The 4,393-nt window shown below is 32.8% G+C and overlaps 1 long non-coding RNA gene across 1 annotated transcript; it reads left to right on the top strand.

The window, feature by feature from the left end:
* The first annotated feature begins 255 nt into the window (after window positions 1-255).
* LOC120274825 lies at window positions 256-3,394 on the top strand. The gene is made up of 5 exons (XR_005540999.1): window positions 256-324; window positions 871-946; window positions 1,892-2,287; window positions 3,149-3,223; window positions 3,321-3,394. It is a non-coding gene; the product is annotated as an uncharacterized LOC120274825 (long non-coding RNA).
* The last annotated feature ends 999 nt before the right edge of the window (window positions 3,395-4,393 follow it).

The following is a 4,393-nucleotide window of genomic DNA, read 5'->3' as shown; positions in this document are numbered from 1 at the left end:
TGGATAGTCTAGTTTAGTGCTTTATTTACTATAGGAGTTGGCATGGAGCATAAAGATCAAATTTGTTTCTTCTGTTAATTCATGATTCTTGTTTGAAAGCTAAAATCTAGCAATCCATGTATTCTGCTTCTTTTGACTAGTAGAACAGTTTTTTCTCTATGAATTCACATATTCCTTCCTGCAATTGCAGATCTTGTCAAGGACCAAACATGTTCCACACCACACACACACACCAGAGACCAACTGAAAAGGATTATAAGGGAAGTCTTTGGCAGTTGCATCAAGCTCAGATTGCACTCAATTAGGAAGAACTAGTAGCATGAGGTTTGTGCTCATGTTTTGCTCTTTTTTTTTTGTTGTTCCACCAATTGTCTCTATTATTAGCCATTACACATTATCTAAAAAGGTTTCTTTCTTGACAAGTTCTAGTTTAAATTTATCTTGACAAGTTCTAGTTTAAATTCAATAGTTTTCATTTTTATTTTTGTGCAGCATGCAAGTAATCTGTAATTCAATTTCCAATAGGATAGCGTTATACAAGAAGGTCGAAAATACAGAAAATGTGTACTTGAACATCTATGCAGCAAGTTACACCTGTTTGAAGAATGTCACTTTAAATATGAACAACGTTAGTTGGTTTCCCTCCATCTTAGTGTGCCTTGTAATGGAATCGTGGATGAAGGGAAACCACTACATAATTCACGATTATCCTATGTTCACTTTGTTATCACTGTGTTGTTTTTGGTGTGGATATTCTGGTAAGAAAATAAAAGGCTTTATTTTGCATGATTAGACAAAAGTGCTAACGACTGTGTTTGGAAAATATTTATGCATTCACCATCCTCTGATATGGCCTTCATTCTCAACTAGGCTGAAGTTAGAGAGTGCACGTGTTGATCATCGTCAGGCAAAGTCCTTTTCAGTTCCTCTTGGGAAACCCAAGAAGGTTAGTTATTAACTTCATAGTCACGTTTCTCATACTGTTATTGTATATCGTCAAATATCATCTGTAAATAACATGTTTGCATATCTTATATTCAATATTAAGTTTTTTTTGCTGCACTTCTCAACATCCATGTCCGGTAGAAAACACTTTTCTTTCTATAATTCGAGAGTAAGATGTTTGCTTTTGGACAATTGAAGACAATCTAGCAACTTAATCAGCAACAGTTAAAGAGAAATTCAAATTCATTTGCTCAATCCAGTTTGGGATTTCATCCGAGTGGATATAACCATTCCATTTGAACTTAGACTCGATTTTGTCTTGAAATATAGTGAAGTGCCTTAATTGATCTATTGATTGCATTATGAACAATAGATTAGTAGTGCAATTTAAAATTCAATTACCATCATTTGGTGGACTGGTCACCAAGTTGATAAAATAAATTTAGATCTGTTTCCACTAGGGAAGACCCACTTTATTTGATTGGAGCAACTGATTGCTTGTTCATTTACTATTTGTTCTCCCCGTGTATCTCCATATATTTATTGATATGTCTATCACTCTATTGATGTTTTAGAATGTCATCTTTTCCTAAAATTGATTGAAACCGAAAGCCATGATGTAATAATGGCTAGAATTCACACATCAGAGCTAAAACCTTAGCTTAAATGAATATTGACAACAATGATCATCAGTCATGTATATTACCTGAAAATTTGGAGTTTCGTCTGCTGTCATCAGAAGCTCCTCAAATAAGTTAACGATATCTTTTATCTGTATGAATTGATTTTGTGATAACTGATGATACTTGGTTTCATAACCAATCTCTTTGAGACATTACACTTGTGTTTTCTTTTCTGTTTACATCAAAGTAGAAGGTTCATTTGTTTTGTTTGTTGATTGTGTTGCTTTATGTTCTGAAATTCCCCTATTGTTCACAATTTTCAGAAGCCCCGGATTAGGGTGCCTGAAGCCATTAAAAAACCAGTATTGCCTCAAGATTTTGTTGAAAAACAGAAAGCCTACTTTGCGGAGATCGATGCTTTTGAACTTCCAGAGGAGGTTGTATCAGAGAGTGAATTGGAATAGCAGGATAAACATTGAGGGACTTGTAGATTACTAACAGTAAACCCTCCTGTTACTAGGTCCAGTTAGCATGTAAATTTGGTGTATATACAGACTTCTTGCTGACACCCTTTTGTAATTACAATGCAACTATTGACACGCATGGAAATAAAATGACTTTCGTGGCAGCATTTGTCATCTTGCCTGCAAGCCCACCTGTTCAGAGTGGCAGGAGTATGCAAAATTCAATGCTTTGGTTTCACCAGTTCTTATGCAACGGTCGGTATCTATCAATTATTCCTTGATGCCTTGGACTCTACTTTTGGAAACTTGAAATTTCGAGTTATTTCATTTTCATATAGATCTTATGAATGAAACATGTGATGCTTCTTCATCCTGTTCATATGTACATGTTTTGTCAGCCAAATCCCTCAGAAGTGTAGTTTGTCATTCTAATTTTATCATTGTCTCTTGACCGGCACAAAAAGAATTATCTGAAATCTTTGACTCATTTTTGGAACTTCCCTTGTGGACACTATGATATGTAGTAATGCTATGTGGCATGATGCTTGCTTGAAGCTATTTATGTAGTTGACAATTTTGGCCCTTCTCTGTGACTAGAATAAGTCCTCTTATGATTGTGTTTGATACATGTTTATTGTTCATAATCATTGTCTGCACCAACAAAGTGACACTAGATATTTTATGTTGCAGCTATGCATGTGAATATCATCCTTCTGTCATTGACAAAAAAACAGATGTATCTAATTACTATGTAGCCACGCACTGACATGAACCGTTGTACTTGTATTATGTTAGGTTTCTGGACTTCCATCAAATAACTCGATTGATTGATTTAAAGTCACTTAATTCTGAACTTTTTAAATCTTTTTGGGATTCTAAGTCTTTCCTTTTGTGCAAACTTAATTGGTGAAAAATGAAAACCATTTTAGAAATCAGTTATACCATTAGACAAAACTTGTGAAATGTGGATCCATATGTTACTTATCTTTAATGTATTCTTTTGGCTTGATTTAACAGAGAGACGTGCTCGAACATTATGCTTCGGTGGCTTCTTCTATATGCTTTCATTTGTGAAGACATGATACTCATTTTCTTTGCTTGTATTTCAAGTTGCAGATTGATGACTTCTGCCAGAAAACCGATGAAGCTCATGACTTCAGTTCATCGTTCTGTCTATCGTGGCCAATGAAGGTAAAGACATATAATCATCCTCTCAGTAAGTTGGTGATTGGATTGAAAATTGGGTTAGACCTCAAAATAATTTCTCATCAAAATTGTTTGTCAGCAGTTAAATGTCACCAGCATCATTGCATTTTGGAAGATTGTCCAGCTTCAAAGGTAGATGATCATGTGCATTGTGATGAGGAAGGGAAAATAAAATAAAATTCTTCAGCACCTGTGAGGACCATCTTCAGATAATTTTGTAAGTGTTACTTTTTCTTTGGTTTCATGCTACAGTTGAATGGTGTAATCATGATGACAGGTGAGGAAAAATATTGTGCTGCTTTTAGGGTTAGGGTTCTAAATGAGCCAAGCTTGGCTTGTTTGGGTTAGTGAAGGAAAGATAAGGTTTGATATTGAATTTTATCAAGTTTTAATATATATATATATATATATATATATGCAATTTTTGTATTTTAGGTTTATTAATATAATATAAATATAGAACATTTAAGTTAAATATAAGATTTACTTATTTTGTTTTTTAGCTAGACTTCTATGTTACAAGTGTTATTAATTATTAAAGAAACAATTTTATGATAGCTTAGTTGTTGTTAAACTTATTTTATTTGATTTATGCTATAAATTTCACTTTGATTTTATATATATATATATATATATTCAAATGTGGGAACTAGAATTTTAAAGAATTGTTAAAGATTTTTTTTAAAAAAAAAAACAATGTACCTATATATATGTAAATGGTGTCAATTTAGATGACTCATTTAAGTGGTAAAAAAAGGTCCATAATGAATCAAAATGAAAGTCAATGATGACCAATTTGTGGCTATAAAATAGGGATAAAATTATCCCTACCTGATTTTATTCAGTAAATTTATTGTTGGCTATTGTCAAATTAAAAAGGTATATGAATCATTTTAGTTAATTATTGTAACATACTTTAAATGTTTGAAAGTCCTGAGTTCATGCTCGGTGGGACCAGCATTCCATAAAACAAAATTATTTGGGACCTATCCCTCTTCTGAAAGAAGCAACACCCTATTGGTTATCATTGAAAGTAAAGCATTTAAGCACTTCATATGCATAGTTTTTAATATTCTAATATATGTATCAATAATATTAATTAGAAGTTGCTAAAAGGTTCGTGACCAACGATATTGAATCTATTATAAAAAAAAA

Source organism: Dioscorea cayenensis, chromosome 13 (genome assembly GCF_009730915.1).
Source record: "Dioscorea cayenensis subsp. rotundata cultivar TDr96_F1 chromosome 13, TDr96_F1_v2_PseudoChromosome.rev07_lg8_w22 25.fasta, whole genome shotgun sequence".
In the NCBI taxonomy this organism is placed as follows: domain Eukaryota; kingdom Viridiplantae; phylum Streptophyta; class Magnoliopsida; order Dioscoreales; family Dioscoreaceae; genus Dioscorea; species Dioscorea cayenensis.
This window is presented reverse-complemented; position numbering and strand designations above follow the sequence as displayed.